Source organism: Embiotoca jacksoni, unplaced genomic scaffold (genome assembly GCF_022577435.1).
Source record: "Embiotoca jacksoni isolate LCO1_2020_lvr unplaced genomic scaffold, fEmbJac1.0.p SCAF_26, whole genome shotgun sequence".
Classification (NCBI taxonomy): Eukaryota; Metazoa; Chordata; class Actinopteri; family Embiotocidae; genus Embiotoca; species Embiotoca jacksoni.
This window is the reverse complement of record NW_027185377.1, coordinates 4147806-4168441: the sequence shown is the minus strand read 5'-3', so window position 1 is coordinate 4168441 and position 20636 is coordinate 4147806. Positions and strand designations below refer to the sequence as shown.

General features: G+C 39.7%; 1 long non-coding RNA gene across 1 annotated transcript; it reads left to right on the top strand.

Moving 5' to 3' along the window:
* The first annotated feature begins 17672 nt into the window (after positions 1–17672).
* On the top strand, positions 17673–20096 carry LOC138204528 (uncharacterized). The gene is made up of 3 exons (XR_011178800.1): positions 17673–17780; positions 18771–19061; positions 19544–20096. It is a non-coding gene; the product is annotated as an uncharacterized lncRNA (long non-coding RNA).
* Positions 20097–20636: the final 540 nt, after the last annotated feature.

Sequence of the window (20636 nt, the reverse complement as noted above, 5' to 3'; positions counted from 1 at the left end):
AAAGGGGAAATAAAAAGGTTCAGTCGATTATTAATAAGAATCAACAAATTTCCAATTATCTTGCAATTAACTTAAGAAATTACTCGAGAAAGACACAAAGGGATGTTGTCCAGAGGACATTCAAGACCATTGCAATGCATGATGCAATTTACCTCTAACCAGTGCTTCAGATGTACAGGTATTCACTGTTACATAGTATGGTTATTCCTATATTTTACACTTCAGTGTACTCTGCCTTTTTTCTTGTGCATCTGCATTTCTCACAAGCTGCCAGTACTTTTTTTAATTGCGCTTTCCATATCAGGTTGGGCGATTCAGAATGGCCTTAAATAAACGACATTACCCAGGGGGCATCGTGATGCCCATTTGTTCCCGTTATTGCCCGCCTGTTTTTATCTGTCCTCAGCTAGTCTAGTAACATTACATTAACCTTACAATGATGTTGGCCTGGCTCCAAAAAAGCACAAAGAGAACACAACAGTGTCAGACGCTGGTAAGCAGAGCTTTGAAAGTCAAATCCTACCCAACCACGACTGCAGGCCGGGAACAGCAAGCTAATATTAGTGCCACTCCTGTCAGAAGAGAACCTGCTTGTGTAACGTTGGCATGACCAGAATAACACCTGTGGGCACAATACGGTTTAACCCCAGAACATACTACAAGAATGAGAACATGTTAAACGTTAGGAATCACGTAATAATATCCATGTCCTCCCAAATATGTTTGGAGCTTACTGAGGTTATGTCATCATCAAGTATTCAATCAGATAATACAACCCAACTGCTTCTGGAGCTCACATGAGAAAATGGTTGATGTCACTAGGAGTCATCCAAGCTGCAACTTCCTGTATCCATTTCAAATCAAGTGCCCTCACTTCAAAATAAAAGTCTTCGAGCCTTTCGTATATGGTCACTAAAATTCCCAAGAAAATTATTTGAATATGGTTCAGAGACACAGACTCAGAGAGAAAGAGAGAGAGGGACAGAGAGAAAGAGATTGGTTTTATCTCATCTTTCTTCGCTCCAAAGGTTTCCTGGCTGTTACTGTTAATAAGCAATGGAGGAAAAGTTGAAACTTTACTAGTAGAAAATGCTACACTAAAGTAGTGCTGTAGGTAATGTATGCAGGGCAATCAAAAAAGGTTTCCAGATTGTTTCTGTTGCGCAGGAATGGAGCGCAGCACAGTAATGCACATGGAGCTGGAGGAGGCCAAAACTTTTGTGATTAAGCATTCAAAGTTACAGGACGTGATCAACATCAGCACCCGAGTTACACACGTTTTTGTGACCACTGTTCTGTGCGCATTTGCAATTTCACCATGGACCTTGAACTTAAGCACAGAACGCACTTTAAATTTGCGGGGAACCAGAAGAAGTCCGAGGGAGCAAACTCCGGCGAGTACTGGTGTCGGAGAGCGACATTTGCGTTGTTGTGGGTGAGAACCTCACGGGCGCATTCTCACGTTGGAGAACCAAAGCGCCATCGGGTCACAGTTCAGGTCGTTCACACTGATTGTTTTAAAATCAGACACCTCAGAACATCACAGTTAAACTCTGGTTTCTCTCGGGAACAAATTCATGGAGCACAACTCCGCGAATGTCAAAGAAAACCCGTGTGATTGTTCCCCCTTACCTGACACACGTTTCTTTGGTCTTTGACAGTAACAGTGACGTTCTGCCACTCTTGAAACAACGCCAGTCAAAACACCTCACCCGGCTCTCTTTGCACGCAACAAAAACAGTCTGTGAACTTTTTGATTGCTCCTTGCATAGTATAGAGTTATGTAGTTTGACTGGCTTTTGGCTTGGAATACATTCAGTTGAGCAAAACTGCTTTTTGTATTGGAGATACATTGAGCGGGTGGATGCAAGCCTCCCTGTGTTTCATGGTGTGATGGGCCCGAATAAGATCATAATATGAAGAAATATATGGCAAGCTGACATCAGAGTTTTTTTCTCAAAGGAATTACGTTTACATACGTTCACCTCTGAAATTTTGGCCGCATGTATTATGAACATCCGACTGTGTAACATTAATAGGACAGAGAATACAGAAAAGCACAATAGGTCCTACTTAAAGTAAAAAATAACATTGTCGTTTCTCATTTCACATTGGAGGTTTTTATGTTGGATATCACATTGCATCAATTATACAGTTGTGATAACCTCTATTAGCCATGTGAGGCTTTTTAATAAAGGCTGCAGGGAGAATTTTGCCATGCATTTTGAGTCGCTCGGGATCACTTTGTAGAGCAATATTTGACTGAGCAGCTTGCATAAAGCCATGCTTTTGTTTGCAATTATTCGCTTATTAATTTTTAACCTCATCCCAACAGCTCAATAAATAAACAAACGCATTTAATGAAACAAATTGGTTCCATACCAAAATAATTGTTAATAAATCATTCAGAGCATGTGTATGGATTATACATGCTTCACCCCTGATTTCCATTAAAAAAGACAGGGCTGAATTCTTAACAATTGCTCGGGGCCCCAAAGGCATCTGCTGATCAATATGTAGGACTGGATTGTTTGGGTCCTCGAGGATTACAGAAACTTTGTGCCTACAATTGAGGAAAACAAGTCAATCGTGGTCTAAAAAGTTGCACCCAGAATAAATCTGCAACATTCAAGGTGTTTAGAATAACTTGCCGGGACCCTTTGAAGTGCCGGGTAAATAGCTGAGTCAAATAAAACATGAATTAGTTGGTGCTGAAGTGTTGAAGGTGGCGACGCGGAAGTTAGTTCTGATTATGAAGGTCATTGTACGAACGCCCCCTCGGAACCATCCCTTCAGTATCAGAAGCACCGAAATGACTGAAGTGAAGCTAAATGCAGTAGAGATGACTGCAATGTGTGCCTATTATGATAACACATGGTGGGATGCACTTTCATCGCCGGGATGTTATCAGGCCTTTGAAACACACATCATTACAAGTATGACAGTGTGTGGGGCTTCGAGCGCACCAGTCATTTGCTATAAATTACCAAGCCACTTCCACCGTCGATGATGAGCCATTCTTCCAAGCTCTTCCACAGCCTCCTATGCTGCAACACTAATCAGGTTGTAGCTCCACTGTGATGGGCATTTGTCATTAGCTGTCATTATTCGATACAAATGGTTCATGGCTGTATTCTGTCATGTCTGACAGGCCTCTGAGGCGTTGATGATGGAGGGTCTCGGCGAGGTGTCACCGTGTCCCGCTCAACATTCCCAAAAGGTAACGCATATACTCACCACATCTGCTGCCCATGGCACACTATCAAATGTGACAAAAGTCTTCACTGTGCAGGGCATCAAATGCCTCTTAAAATGTCTTTGGAGCTTTGAGGCATTTTAGTCGCAGAGATTTTACAGGAAAGTCACCGGAAGCTTCATAAACAAATAGATGTAAGTATGCGTCAGATAGCCGACAAAGCGATACTGTCACAACGAAAAACATTGTTCGGTGCTCATCAAAACCCTCATATATCGATGAAAGAAGAAGCAGACACGCGGAATGCTGCTTTGTGAACTCCTCATTTATAATGCCGTCATTGTTCAAAAATCATATGCAATTAAAAGCAACTGGCCTTGTATAAATGAGATGAAAACAAACTTCACAATGAGCAAAAGAGCCGATGCTACATTTTCTCTCAAAGAAAAATAAAGCTACTTTAAAACCTACACAACAGCGATGTAGAGTTCCCGTCGACAGTCCTCGTCCTGCAAACATTCAATATTTTCAATCGCCCACAATGTTTTAATCTTCTGGCTCGTTGACTGCACTCGCTAGATGCTACCGGAAAAAAATTAGCACAAACAGGGGCTTCCTATTTCCAAACTCATTTTCAAACAGGTAAAATATGATGATTACAATATTGCAGTTGAAAGAATAATATCAACGCAGTTTATTGCCACATAACTCTGCAATTTGACTCAAGCATCTTCGTTATAAAAATCCATCAAAAATGCATCGCTTCTTGGGCTTCAATGATCAGAGGAAAGAAACCCTGGAAGGGCTCGAAAGGCCTCATTTTACGCTTTTTCTTCCTGTACTTTTTGCTTTTAGCTTTGGCAGAGAGAGACCCTCCTTAATGATGTCCTTGAGCCTCCAAATACCAGTCCTTGTGTCTTCAGTGACATATGTCTGCATCAGCATCGCCTGTGATGAGCCTCTGTAGCCTGCGGCCAACCGAGAACACAACACGGTGAGGAGCCCCCATTTGAAAGGATGAGATGGCAAGAGCGCGTCTCAAAGGAAATTTCACAATACTTTCGAAATGATGAACAGCAAAATGCAGGGACACGCGCTCCGCCGGTCCCGCCGGGATACTGTGGTGATACGTCAGAGTGGCGGCGTCTTAAGCATCACTCATGTTTCGTAGAAAGGCAGAGAACCCTCTCGGGACACTGTACGTAGAGGTGGCTGCTTTGTCAAGCCCCGGTTAAGCGCCGCACATGGGAGGGTGGGGTTAACAGCTTTCATGTTTTCCACTAGGTCATAGGGTGACAACACCCCCCCCCCCCCCCACCACCACCACCACCACATAGATGGCATTGAGCCCACGTCGAGCCGGCTCCGTGACGCAGCGCACGAGGAAAACTAACAAGCAGTGTAGCCTTGAGAGGAGACGGGTACGAGTGCACGACAGAAACAGTTCGGCTATAAACCAGGATGTGGTCCACAGCACCCCGTGTGATGATCAAGCTTTATTTCAAGTGGCAGCCTCCTGCCCACCTCTCCCATGATTAATGAGAGCAGCGCAGATGCTGTGGATACAGAGCAGGGGGAGTAAACGCGAGGGATCGGCGCTCTTATCGGTACCGCACTCGACGGCAGCCTTCGTTTCTTCACCTTTGCATCAGGCGTGTCTGGCTGCGTACGCTGCACGCATGAGTATCCACACGCTTGAACGTCTTTCGGTCTGCTGTCTCCCGAAGCATCACTGCGCGTTTGTATGTGAGTGCGTGCGAGAAAGAGAGACGGCGTTAAAGAGTACCAGCTGGCGTAGAACAACAGAAAAACCTGGAGGACTATTTTGAGAGTATGCAGACTAAAAAGTTTTACTTTGAATAAATACAGTAGATGTTAATACCGTGATATATTTTCATAGCACTTTCACCTGATGCAAACAGTATCATTCTTAATTACTTTTCTTCACCATGCATTTATAATTTTTTCCACACAGTATTAAAATGGCAGAACTTCTAATGTTGTGCCTGGTTAATCACAATAAAGCAGAGTAATGTGAGTTGACCATCCTGGTGAATGCGATTATGAATATATTAATTATTTTTTGTAATTTTCAGCCAAGACAGGTGTGACCCGACAACCTGATCATTTTTCAATTGCGGAGCATGGAGAGCACTTGCAATCATGCAAATGTGTTTGATCATACTCCATTATAAAGATGGGACGTGAAAATAATATATTAAAGGTCCAATATTTTACACTTTTCCAGTGATATAGTTGCAGTCTTGATATCAGAAGATATTTTTGTTGTACCAAAAACCATCTCAATGAGAACAGGCTGTATTATTTATACAGCACTTATACCTGCTTTATGATAGTACAAAAAAAAAATAAAAAATAAATCTGAATTCATACTATATGGTACCTTAAATGAAATAACATTACAGATTATAATCTCTCTACAATTTGAGGATCACGTGAAAAAAAATTGTTTTCGTATTGTAATATGATTTCGTACAATATATATATACAGACATGTATTGCACATATGCTAACACAAGTACAATAATTAAAATGTATTTAGTAGAACACAGTATTGAAGGAAATCGAGTTGATGTAATAATGTTCCAGTGTCTATGTGAAATGAAAATGAAATGCAAATAAAGAAATATGAGAATACTTTTCTGAGGTGTATACTGTGTTTGTATTTCATGGTGACGGGAATGTCTTTGACTGACGTGCTGGTAAAGCATTTCCCCCCCTGTCACTGAGCTATAAATCACTGAATTATTGCCATTGAGGGCTCACACCTCTTATTGCCATTTCTTGCCCCGGGCTACTCCTTGCTTTTATTTCATGTATTTTTTTTTTTTTTTTTTTTATCACCGGGCATAAATTAGTTCCTGTTTAAGTAGGAAGACAAGGCTTGGCCCGCAAAGCTAAGATGAGTGCCCTCCCAACCACTTGCACGGATATAGAACTCCTTGTTGAGCAAGGACATGTGAAACAGGGAATCTTATATTAATGATTCTCGCTGGAACCCAAACAATAACACTGCAAGATGAAAAATAAACCCTCTGGCACATTATGAGGGCAGGAAACAAGTATTTTGTACCTGTTTCCAATTATAGGCTTGCATATTTTTTTTTTTTCTCCAATGGATTATTTATGATGAAGCTTGTGATGTGATGTTGTTCATTTGATGTGGTTCATTTGGATGGGAAGGTCTATAAATACTTCAGCGGCCCTGCAAATTAAGCAGTAAAACAGCCGGCAATGTCAATACTGTAAGAGAATGCATGCTGGTCCACAACCAGCTGTTTTGCCAGAGGGGTGAGCACACATTGTATCCTTCCTGAGCTGATCCTATTTTCATGTGTGGAAGTATAGTGTGGCTGGCTTCTTGGAAAGGTCAGGTCTAAATTGAGAGCAGGGAACAGATCTTTCAAGGTTTAAGGATCAAATCTCAAAAGTCACTTTAGCAACCTGTATGAAGGATAGCGGTTTATTCAGAGAGAAGATTTCCTCTCTTTCAGATGTGCCCTGCCCGAGAGTTGTTCGTGTGAGTTGAGAGTTGTTTTGCATCACACTCGTAGTGCGTCATTGATCTTATTTCTTTCTCAGAAATGTTATTTTCTTGTCCTCACACTATGAAAAACTAATGACCCCTTTCACTGCCCTACAGGAATGTCTGCGTCCTTTTGGATAACTACCATTTATACCTCAATTGTTTTTCTTCTGGACTATAGACACTGGATTCTTTCTCTGTCTTCCCTTGTTGCGTTGTCTGTCAGTGGTTGCTGTCCTGCATGAACATGAACATGTACAGTAGGTATACATCAGTCCTTTAGCTCAATTACAAATGTAGAGATCTGCTGTAATTTCAACGAAGGTAAGTTACTGTTTACATAAAAACTGTTTTACAGAAATGCACTTAATGTTTTCATTTGTGGACAAAGGCTTGTGGGAAAGAGATGTGCAGGTAGGTGAGGGCACTTATTCATTTATCTTCTATTTATGTTCCTCCATTTAATTGAATTTTCTGCTGTAGTCCTGGCCCATGGATATAAATCATGCCTCTCAATCGGTCAAGATAGCCAAAAGACGGTTGCTGCTACAGCTGTACGAGAAGGGCGGGCAGGGGGCAAGAGAAGGCCGAGATTTATGTGTGCAAGGAAAAACATGACCCTGGGTCTCTGCTGCCTGTCAGCAGAGCATCTTTTCCATTACCTTGAGGATTCATAAGCACTATATTTCAGTCAGGGGTCCTTGAGGAATTTCAGGACGGACACAAAAATCCAAATAATTCCGGTCCATGCTACAATTTTCTTTTCATAGAATGCAGTAATTAAAACTTGTTTTCAGCACCATAACAGAAATGTGTTTATATGCTCTGTCAAAAGCAGTGTTTCCCAGAATAGGATGCCCCTGGGTCTTTTGACCTATCCTGTCCTGTCCAATCCTCTTCTTTTCAGTGAGTGAGCAGTTGGGTTAAACAAGGAAGCCACAAAGGAACATTACCCACTCTTATAAATGGCTTTTGACACCTGGTTGAACTACATGTTACGATAGACATTGAACCTATTTCTCAGCACAATATAGGAGTCGTTCTTTAAATTTCAAGAGCAATAAAGCCGCTACGGCGTTATATTAGTAGTGATATTTTGAATAGATAAAGCCTGTTGGATGAGGGCGAAACATCTTCCAGTGTAGCTCCGGTTTAGACACTTTATTGGATGGATGTCCGCAAACAAGACGAGCAACAGAAGGGCATGTTGCTGAGTGCCGATAAATAATTTTGTACATGTTTTTTTCATCCTCAATGTGGTAAACAGTCCATCCAGTGTCACAACAAACCATGTTATACACTTGTCACTTCACTCGGGGATACCGTGTCAGTTTCACGTTTTGCCTCTCAGAGGCATGAAAAGCACACGCATGTGTGACAAGGGCCGAAGAAGGATGTCATGTGACTTGGTGTAAAGAGTCCGAGTTGGGAGGAGATCGGGGGATGGTTGGGTGAACCTAACACTGGAGTTTCAACCAGTTGACTGGTGCTCTAGTCCGGGATGGATTTATTTTAAGTAACGCAAGTAAGTTTCGAACATAACATAACGCATCTAACTTTGAACTTACGTTAAGTTACTCATGGGATGTACGGGAAGTTACTTACATTAAAATTACATAATTTAACCAGGATTTCACTGTATGGAGCATGAGAGACACAGTCTTGGGTTAAACATATTTCCTTTCTATGTTTTGACTTTTTAGCTGTTGACCAAAAGTTAATAATGGGAGTTTGTTTTGTCAGTCATTTGTGAAGACTTCACCGATATGAACACACAGCGGCTCCATATAAACTCTTAATGGATTGAAATGCTTCAGAGGATTGAAGAAATGGCTTGTCAAAGGCAAAGAAACCCAGGTGCTTGCAAATTCAATATAATTACTCCTCCCAATACAAGTGCTCATGCACAACACCTTCCATACACAGCGCTGTGTGCCCAGCATCCAATCCGGTCTCAGTGTTTTTCAATAAAGTCTCCTCTGACAAACATGATGGAGAGCCACTCTGCTTCAGAGCTGGATACTCTGAAAACGACTTGAGGAAAACATATTGCCATCCTGGCAGATGACTTGCCAATCCAAATTAAAAAAAGTTAGAGTGGCTACGTTTACGCGGCACCCTTCACTGCTGCTATATTTCACCCTCCTCCTCCTCCTCCTCCTCCTGCTGCACACCCACATACTCACTTTCCAGAAAGGGTTGTGAGGCCCAATAACCTAACAAGCTGATCTGATGCAAGGCCTTTCATCTCTTGATGCAGAGATGTCAAACTGTATACTTCATTAATTTGGGCAAATTCCAAGATCAACCTGCGTGATGAAAAATATGTATTTTTACCCCCAACATTTTTTTAACAATAGGTAAACTCCAACAAAAGCAATGTCTGAATCAAGTGGCGAAGCAACCCCCCTCCCCCATTGGTTTGTGAACTAACGGTTTTAAGCCACGAATCTGGCATTTTGTACGTCGCCATCTTGTGTTGTTGTTTTTTTTTTTTAACCATTTGAGACCTTTAGAGACCATAATTAGACGACCTGGTGAGGAACGAGGGGTGGCCATGATTGAGAATCTTAGGAAGACCACACCGGTCCACCTATTCTTGCGACCTAACTGCACCCCAGGCATGTCAACCAAACCGGGAACGCTCCCAAACATGCCTCTCTTTCAGACCTGAGATCTGTTTGTGGAATTATTTTCAGATGGACCACTCAAACACTGATTGGAAATAGGGAATTTAGCGAATGACACCATAATAACTTTTTTTCTTTGGAGCCACCCCGTAGTGGCCCTCAGTGGTATTACACTGTAAGGTACATTGGCTTCACTTTTAAGACCGTGAGCCTACGTCCATTTTTATATACAGTCTATGATCTGAATATGACACTCAACAATGCACAGATATTGTTTTTAACACTTTGGTATTCGTAATGTTGATTCTTTCTAAAAGTCTAAAATAATGTTTGGAGCTTTGCATCAACTGTTAAAGATATTAAATGCCTTATTTCAGATGAGAAGACAGAGTATTTGCTTGTGTTAAAAGTCAGTGGCTGCAGATATTGGTTGAGGTTATTGCCTTCGTGCAACTCTTAAGCAGTCAATTTCTTTTGCTTGCCACTAATTCTTTATTCAAGAAGGCAGTTAGATAAATTGTTTTTCCTTTCCTGTTTTGTCTCTCCACCTGAGCTGATAGTATTTGAAAGGCCATTGAGCACGCAGCTACCAATGTAACCTTGCTGTATTTTAGTTGCCAGGTTGTATTGAAACATTTGTGTCCAATCTGGCAGTAGCAGGTATACACATTTTCAAACACTTTATATTCCATTTAATCACACTTGACTTTGTGTTTTGTGATTTTTAAAAACCAAATTGCTACAAGACGTAAAATATGTTTTAGTTTTTGCATTACATGCTTGTTAAAGGAGCGATAGCCCCTCAAACAGGCTGTCACGCTCACTTCAGTCCAAACCTTTTTCACTTTTTTATCAGAAATACAAACAGTTTTTCTGAAAAACATACTCAAATGCATGTAATATTTTTCAAATCACCATCTTTAGATGCAATAAAACAAAAACAAAAAAGACCTGGGTTCTACAACATGACATTTTACTGCCGGGCTCATGAATCGATCTCGTTCTAGGTCTCACAACTTCTATACTGCTGCCAAGAGTGAGGGGAGAAAAATGGTTGCTATCAAAATAATTGCAACCTGCAAGGTGTTCCCTTTATATGGATCAACATGGAGACGTTTAGGGTTTTTTCTTTATGTTATAGCCCATGTCTGACTTCTGCCAGCCATTTTATTTTATTTGAGTACAATAACACAGACTCGAAGGTACGGCCAGTGGCAGCCGGCCAAAAGTCAGAACAAGGGCAACTCTCTTGTCGAAAGTTGTATTTATTATTTAATTTTAGTTTTAAATATGCAGCATACTAAATACCATGTGCAATATATGAATTATAAATTCTTATTGTTGTGTGAGGGAAACGCTCTAACAGATTTCTGTTTATCTATAAAAAGCTCATCTGGAGGCGATAGAGACATCGCCCAGCGAGCACAGGAGTGCTGACTGAACACGTAAACTTAGCCAATCCGCATCCTCCAGTCTGATTCAAAAAGGGCGATTATTTTATCACTCCAAGCAAAATCAATTAGCAGTAGCATAGCAACACTCGTTACTGACAAAGACGAATGAGAAACCAGAGACTTCAGCCTCGTTCTAATTCAATAAAATCTCTCCTCCTAAAGAGAGGAGGGATTTGGTAGAAAACTTCAAGCCTAACAGCTCAATCAATATCATAATCAAACACTAGTGTTGAAGGTAAAACACACGTGCATGTCTTTTAACGGCTGGCTGTATGCAGTCCTGTGAATGTATTATCCTGATTTCCATGCTTGCTTTTTAAAACAGCAGGGAGAGGTACAACATGTACTGCAGGGGACATGAAATAGCTGAGAAAATAAAGAGTATTTCTGAAAATTGAGCAGGGAGAAGGACCCAAGTGCAGACTGAGCCAAGCAGTTTTAACAAAGTTCATTGTAAAATGCTAAAACAGAATCTTCCACGCAGGTTGGCAGGCAGACCACCTGATCTGCTCTGATGGTTATCAGACTATTCAGTAGGTAGTTATCATCACATTTCTGTCCAAATATATGGAAAGCAGGGGCTTAGCTTATGTTTATGCACCAACACAACTTGGTTAGATTTTAATCTCCTTGAAACCTCTAGTATCTTCAGGCAAACCAGGTGGGCAGGCAAAAAAAAAAAAAACTAGAGGAGAAAGCAGAGATCATCATCCAAAACAGGAAAAAAATGGTCAAAAGATAACCAAGTAAATGATTAACCGCGAAGTCACACAAACACACGAAACAACCAGGGAAAGAAGAGCAGGGGATGACTATAGTGGCTGATAAGGAATTTATGAACGGGTGAGGTGGGTGTGGAGACCAGTGACCTGGAGCTGAAGGTCTGGAGGTGCCAGAGCACCTTTGATGCAGCACATATTGGATGTTATTCTACATGTCTGAAAGAGCTATCTGATAAACTTCTCACAATATGTGAACTTTTTTTAGAAACATTTAATTGTCATATTTCATTTAAAGATATGTGCAAATATTTGTGTAATTACAATATTTTTTTTCAAAAGCTATTATTGTTAATTCAAATAATTACCAAAATTGCAAACCCATCAGTCAGGTTTATTCATGTCATATCAGTATAGAGTGTTTGTGCTTTGTGTTCAGTGTGTGTTAGTGTAGAAAGCCCTTTTATAAGTTGTTAGCATCAAATAATTAATCAATGTAGTAAAGCGCTTATTGGACGGAATTTATTTGTGTTTGATTGATCCCTTGTAATTAAGTAGATTTGGATGGTGACTGACAGTGAATATGGCGCTGGCCCACCTTGAAACATTCTCACCAGAATACAACAGAAAATCTGCCACAGGAGAAGGAAACATAAAGAAACTGGTTATCCAGTGAGGGGCTGACGTCAATGAGAAGTCCATCCACATGAATTACAAGATGGGCTACTGATCCGTCTCCTCCGTCGACCACATTTAAAGTGGCATTGATGATGTTTAATGGCGTTTTATTGTGCGAATTGGGCCTGTGAGGCCATGCAGGGCTACAACAGAGGAGAGCTATGACTTTTTACTGATGTTTTATATCCAATTATCTTCATGCTGAGTGGAGGGAGGAATGGCAAACATGAGCTAAATGGTGCGTTTCATATGTGGTCAAACCCACTTCTAACCTCAGGCTGAGGCTGAGGTGGGCTGATGCTTTCTTGTATTCGCTGATATACAATGAAAAGGAGAAGACTGCATATAGTACTTTATTAGAATACTGGATATTTTAGGATGAAGCCAACTTTGGACAATTCTTATTATCACCTACTAATCATCAATCATCAATCATTTTGGAAATTTTAGTATTTACCTCCACAAGGTATTTGATTCCAACAAATGTTGTTTTCCCTCACTGATTATTTCATTCTCACGCTTTGCAGTAGCTTTACTCACAGGTAAGCGTTCATATTTTCAATATGAATATATGTAATCCAATATTATGGCTCCTACAGGATGCAAACCTAACAATAAACAACCCAGCTTTTTTCTTTTTTTTGTACTATGTTTACAGCGCTATTCCCACGTGGTTAAAGTGCCCGTGAACTCATGGTTACCTGTTTCCTCCCTGCAAAACTCTTGGTTGTATTTCACATCAGTGTAGAATTAATAGAGTCGCGATGGCATAATAGCTGAATTTATGACCCTGTCTTCCCCTCAGGAGATGATCAAGGTCACATCTGCATGTTTGACAACCATTCAACAGCCAGTGCTCCCATCTCTGCTCCGTTCACATTGCAGCAGCCGTGTCGACAATATTTGTCTGGAGAAAAATATCTGGGAAATAAAAAAAAAGTGTCTAGAGATTACAAGATATGTCTGCAGGTGTGATATTATGTACGGATAGTATGAGGAGCAGAAGAGGGGACATTTTTTGAGGAAATAAATAATGTAGACGGAAACAGAGGTGAGATGAAATGATACTTACAGAAAAGAGCATGCATGCATAGATGGAATGAATATAAGAAAAGAGGCCAATCTCAAGGCTCTCAAGGCCACATTCCTAACATGAAAACGTAATAGCTATGAATTCTCACCGTGTTTAATTTATTGCTAATTTTCAGTTTAATAAAACAGGAAGAACAGCAGCTTTCATCCCACGACAGTGGAATGAAAGTAAAAAACACTGCCATTCAAAACAGGCAATAATATGAGAAAATTAACAATTTTCTATCAAGCCGAAGAAGCACAGGATTTATGGCAGGTCTCTCCTGAATTGTTTCTAGCATGACAATAAACTGACAATAAACACAAGGGATTGTGCTCAGCAATTGTAATTCGCACTTAATTGCTTTGTATTCTATAAACATTGTAATATGTGGAATTATAGGGGTCCAACAGCCAGATTGATTTTCTTCATTTATTTCAAGGCCCCATTTAAAGTGACAGAGTCTAATATGAATCATGTGGAAGTATCAATATTGTGAAATTAACTGTCAAACATTTTTTTTGTTGTTCTGAAGGTGCCATAAAGTTAAACATCAGTAATGGTTACAACTCAATGAAACTCACTCTCAACAATATCAAACTGTTGGATTGAAAAAAAGATTACAAATAAAATTATTATTATCAGAGTACTCAGACAAATCCCTCAATGATCAGCAGGAGGACGCCCGTAGAAACAGTTATTTGGACCTTGTCTGCCCGGTCGGACAATTGCCCGTTCAATTGTTCAATTGTTGGGTTCCTCTATATAATGTTGTAAAGTTCTGTTGTCAGGACTTTACGATGTTAACTGCCCTGAAAATGACCTGTTGTGTTGTGATTTGGTGCTAAATAAATAAGATGGAATTAAATTTCTAAATTCTATTCATCCCATTTCTAAAGTCAATAACCGATGAGGCCGAATCCACCGCCGAGCTAACATTAGCATTATGCTACGCTGGAGGTACGTGTACCATAGCTTTGAGAACCACACCCTTGTAGTTATAAGTTATTAACTTCAGTTCCTAATCCCTGCTGTTCGGCACTCTGTGTTTCCAAATTGGGAATGACAAAGTCAGAACCAAGACCCTAAATATCAATGTTCTACATTCACATGATAATTATTTTCACATGGTTCGGCTGACTAAACGAACATATTTTGCATTACACTTGTTTGGAACAACCTTTTGTTCAAAGATTTTGTCCTAAAATCGGTTTAAAAATGTAATAATGTGTGGTTCAAAAAAAGCTATAGTTCAATTATTCATAACCTTTAAAGGTCTCTGGTGACTAATCAGCAGTGCTCATATGTGCTTTCTCAACATTTTTTTTATTCACTTTATTACTGTAAGCATTTTCTGAGCTGTTAACATATCAAAGGACTTTGTTTACTGTAAAATATCCTTCAGCAACAGTTCACAGTTTTTGGTGGATGGGAACATTGCCTAACATACAGTACAGACGTATTGCAGTTTGCACCGGTGCCCGCTCCAGACCAATGGCAAAACATCATTTAGTTAATGTTTTATTATCTATCCACCTCACAAAAAAAAAAAAAAATGTAAGAGAGAAAAAAAGATAATAAAAACAAAGCACAAACCTCTAGTTTGGCAGGTTTTTGTTTTCATCATACTTTAAGTTAAAAAGAGGAAACATATCCACGTGAAACCAGTCATAATGACTTCAGGCAGGTGAAACACTCCCGTCCTCTCAACCTTGATTCAACTAAGTATACAAGCTTGCATTGGCAAACATTCATGTATAGCATGTCGACAAGGAAGTGTAAATGAAAACCAGTCACACTTTTCTAACGTTGAGATTCTTCGGAAGTCTGGAAATTCAAGTCAAGACAGAGTTTGTTGCCAACATGTGCGGTGTTCATTTCATAAAAGAATAAAGATGAAGTTCACCATCAACCAGAATCCTGCACTGTCAGGGGTGGCGTATTCTTTCTTCATGTACTTCTTTAACATCACAGATCTACATTTACTCCCAGAGCTTCATGTATAGATGTAATTCCACAGCCTCATAAATGACTGGTTTTAGAAGTGTGCGCTATTCCAAAACAAACTGTGTGCTGGTGCCCAAATAACAGCTGGCAGAGTCCACCGTGGGATTGTGGTGGTTGTATGGGCTTGTGATGTGATGAGATGGACTGCTTGTCATGTTTCTGCCAGACACTGGAAGATATTGCCTGCTTGGGTAATAGAGCAACTGAACAGACAAAATAAAAAAATAAAATGGAGAAAGTGAAAATGTAAATGCCAAATCACGTCCCGCTGCCACACACAGCGCTGATTATATCAAGTGGTATAGACAGTCGGGCCGACCCTTAATTCCAAACACCAGTCGGAGACCCCCCCTCCCCCCAGTCGACTGACACTCTTTAAGTCAAGCAGTCGATTTTTAGCTGACTCACTAGTTTTCTACACCTTCTTTTTACCTTGTTAACATTACACATACATTAAAGAGACCGGAAACAGCGAAATGTTGCTTTTCATTTCCAATTTTCTTTTCGCTGATGAGAAAAATAAACCCCCAATATAATCAACGTGTTGATAAAACTCGTCACCATGGGAAAATATTCGAGAAGTAGTTACGGACTAACATTTGCATGCTCTGAGCGTGATTTACATCATGATAAAATAATTAAAGTCTTAAATGGATTTTGAAATTTGCTTTAACAAGTATGCAGTTTAAGCGAACATGTGTGGATCCCAATGTTGTTGCTTCTTTTTTCAAGGCTTCACACCATATAGAGGTTTTAACATCACCTCCAGTGGTGTCTATACTGTATATCTGCTGCTGCTACCACGGCGACCGTCAAAGTAGGATGGGAAGCATTAATCAAGTCTCCGATTTCATTGTCGGCCTTTTTTAAGTGTGACAATCACATGTTCATGGATTAGAAAAATATGATTCTTCTGAGTCTGATTATGACAGTCGTGCACAATAAGGGGAAAATCAACATTAATTATTGTTACCTTTCTTTTCTAACACACACACACACACACACACACACACACACACACACACACACACACACACACACACACACACACAAAGCTGTGTTTTCATAATTTCAGTGAAAATGACACTGACTTACAATTATTTCCTGGAGAATTACTCACGCTAATATTTCAAGTTTTACATTATGGGGGCCACAAAGAGGTCAAGTCACCTCAATATGACTGTGTAAACAGAATTATATCCCCCACAACAAGTATACACACACGCAAACAAACAGTTCTGTTCACTAAATCACATATATTCTTAAGACAAAAATTAATAAATTACTTTGCATTTTACTTTGCTACGAATGGTTTAGCAAGTAATTCTGTTTCTTAATGGAATGCAGTTCTTTGAATGTATTTGAATTGTTTGTGCTTTAATTGCTTTCCTAAAGTGCTGTCCAATCAATTAATTGTGTCTGTGTAATTATTTATTGAAACGTCATTGTACTTCCAGAGAAAACCTAAGCAGCATATTCGGTCGCACAGCTGAGAGGACATGTATTAGTTATTGGCTCTTAAATAACATTATTATTGCATGTGGCGATGAATAATTTAAGGAATTATGCAGATGAAATGCTTCGATTTGACAGACTTCAGTCATCCATCTAAAGCAAAATGCAGTTTTCAAGATTCCCCCACCATGAAGATCAGGTTTTTAACCTTGTTAACGTGCCCCTGTGGTGTTTTTAATGTGCTAAAACACATATCGGAAACAAAATACACAGTCATGGCTGAGCATTTCCACAGTGCAACTGCAGTGTACTGAGTATGAAAATATTGAACGATATGCTCTGGACTTCGCAGTAAAGCAGATCTTAACACAACCTATAGGAGATTCTGGGCTAACATATTAGACAGCACTGTCTACCACTATCATCAAACCACCAGATGAGGGAATATCTTTTGGAAGAATGGTGTTCCCATCCTCCAGGAGAGTTTGAGGGAGTTGAAGAACCAATGCCAAGGTGCCTTGAAGTTGCTAGTGGTAACCCAACACCTTATTGAGACACTTTTATGTTGGTTTTTACCTTTAATTTGTCAACTGTTTGAGTTTGACATTGATTAAAAGCAAATTTACAATCTTTTGGAAATTATCATAATCGCAATATAAAATCTATATTTGTGTTGTGTAAATTGAGATTTTGGCATGTACAATTTAAATAATTTTCTAGAGGGTAAAATCTCTTTACACTGGGATTACTGAATGCACCTGTAAGACTTCAAATGGCTTGTTTGCTGGAAGTAAAAACCGTTCAGGTCACGGCAATCTACGTGGTCAAACCTGTTCGACCCGCAGACACACCCGCTCTGTTCATGTGAGCTGTGGCAGAGATTAACACTGACACTGTTGTTCATAACACTGTGAGTGTCTGGCAGGGTGAAGGTGTGTGTTCACTGCACTCCTCTTTGGAAACTCCACTCCACAAAGAAAGGAGATTCAAACTGACAAGAGAGGCGACTCTGAAAGCAAAGGGTAAGACCATTACTCTTTTTCTCTTCTCTTAATGGCCTTCCCTCACTCCTCTTTCCAAGCCACTTTTCATGGCAGAGGAGGGTGATGGAATTTCATTACTTATGATTGAAAACCGATGGAGTTTTGAAAGCAGAATGAGATGGAAAGGTGCATTCAAAATGCCAGTCTACCCTCTAGATGCCAGGAATCTAATTTACTGTCAGTGTTAATAAATGGGGAGCCACCGGATGGCACAGATAAGTTGTTATTTCACCATCGGGGGCATCACTTAATATCTGATAATGTCTGAGGGGGGCAATTGTATCCGACAGTTAAAACAGGGGGCCTCAACTCCTGGCAGGAGAAATGATCATCAGAGTGGAAGGATTGTTAATCTGTCAAATCAATGTGACTCCACTCAATAAAATGTTCATAAAGGGACTTGAGTTTAGACTGCAGTGTTAATGATTCACACCAATGAAAGAAGACTTCTCTTTAATGAAAGTTTGGTGCATAATGTGTTCAGTTCTCTATTAAGAACGACTAAAACATGTATGGATTGTTTCAGTAAGGTCAAGTGGCTTGTCTGGTAAAATTGATTTCACACTTACATTGAACTAAATTGCCTGTTTGTGTCCATGTTCCTTGTGATTGCACAATGTCCTCTACGTTTCTGGGTTGTGTCTGAGGCAGGAATGTTACCTGCACAGTTGCAAACATTCTTTAAGCAAGAAAGAAATAAAAAAATTAAAAAACACACCCCGGCAAGTCCAATGGACGATGAATCATTGCATTCAGTGATACAGCGAGAGATTCCACGCCTTAATAAACTAAACCAAAGCTCAGCATCATAACATTGGAGGCTGGATTTTGTTACAGTATTGTGAACAAAGCCTGAATTGTAAAACCTGAGAGTGCTGGAGTCAGCACATAACGTGGCCCAGTTCATTCCCTGTGGAAATTCAGCTGCACACATGTAGTTTCACATTTCTGCCATTTTTTCCCCCACAGAGCTCAGAGCTATCGGTTGTATCCTCATACCATTGTATCAAACTTGACTTTTGTCAAAACAAACAAGCATCATGGCAAGAGGCGAGAGCGAGGAGTGGGATGAAAAGCATTCGGACACGAGGCGAACTCAGCCCCAGAAGTTCACAGAAACGGAGAGTAAAAGCTCAGGGAGCAGTTGTCCCAAGTGCTGCCTGAAGACTAGGGACTGCCTGATGAGCGCCGAGTGTGGCAGGGCACTTCAGATCTCCAGCGTCGTCGCCTGGTGTGGAATGTGCATCCGCATGTTCGTGTGTAAGTCACATCCTCAAAGCAAACAACTACAATACTTAATGTGCAGTTTATGACCAATTGGATGTGATTCTCTGGTGCTCTGATGCCGGACAGAATAATAATGTCCCGCCTCGATGATTATGAATCGTTGCAAACACAAGGGTATAATTTTGACATTTAGAAGGCGGGTACACTAAATTTGTGTCTTTTTATCTCATTACATAGGTAAAATAAGTGTCTTTTTGCACAGGCTAAATAAGACTTTTCCATATCCTGCTCCTTTTTGGTCTAAAAAAGTTATGTTTTGATTGAGCATCGCTTTTTCGTCGATATTTTCTGGAGAATTTTATCCATTACCATGAGCAGAATAAGTTAATCATATTTTTCAACAGAAACCTTCCAAAACGAAAGCTCTTAAAATGTGCTAATGCTATAAAATAAATGTATTCAGTAAAACTTTACAGCATTTTAATGATAATTTTGTTCCTTCTTTTTGATTGCAGAACCAAACTTTGGACACCAGGACCGGCTTTTCTCGGCAATGTTAATTCTAAGTATCTTCCAGCTCCCTGAAAGAGAGTCATGCTGCAATAGTTTTCCTTTAATCTCAGTTGAAAAATAATCAATTTCATCAGCCAAAGTCATCTTTAATCCTCAATTCACAAATTAATCAGCATCAACAAAATCAACATGCAGATAAATCCAACTAGAGTGGGAATATTGATAAAGGAACAGTTGCACATTATTATGAATGAAGGGATGCAAAAATTTATTTAACTTTAATCTGCATGTTTTTGTAAAAGGAAGCACTTTTATGACTTTCTGATGATTTGATCATTTTTATTTGATCAATATGCTGCAGTATTTACTCAGTTCAGATGTTATATATTTATATGTGAGATGCTGTCATTCATGTAAAAAAAAGCATAGTATTATGATAATATTGAAAAATAAGTGAAATTGAATTGACAATGTAAACCCAACGCCCTTTTCTTAAAACAACAGTAACATGAAAAAAACTGTGACAGCTGCATTGATTAAAAAACTTGACATAAAGCTTTCAAGTATTCAATTCCCCACCACTATTAATAGAGATCTCTAATTAATTACTTTTTACTGTCAACACCTTCCATCTGAAGTCAGCTGGAAAAGTTTTTCAGAACTAAGCCAACAAAGAAGGTTGACAAAAAGACGGTTCCAACATTGTTGTTTCCTTTGAGCCAGATGTTCTTTTTTATGATACAAAAATGATTCATGATACACCGAGCAGAAGGAACTTGTTAAAAAAAATCAGGACTGGCCAAAACTAAAGAGGACATTTGGCCACTGTGCATATATGAGTGACAGCACAGGGTCTCAGGTGTCAAGTGCATGTCTCAAATGTCATCTGGTGAGCGGGAACGTGGGTGGAAAGAGGCCAAGCCACTGTGGGAAGGAAATGATGGGAAGATTGAACTTGTGACTGGAAACTTGGAAAACAAATTATGGTGAACATGCTGCTCGAAATCACTACTGAAATCTCACTTTTTGTGTCGTGAGTTAAATTTAAAAAAAATAATCCTTTTTAAATTTGAAGATGCATTGTTAAATAAAACT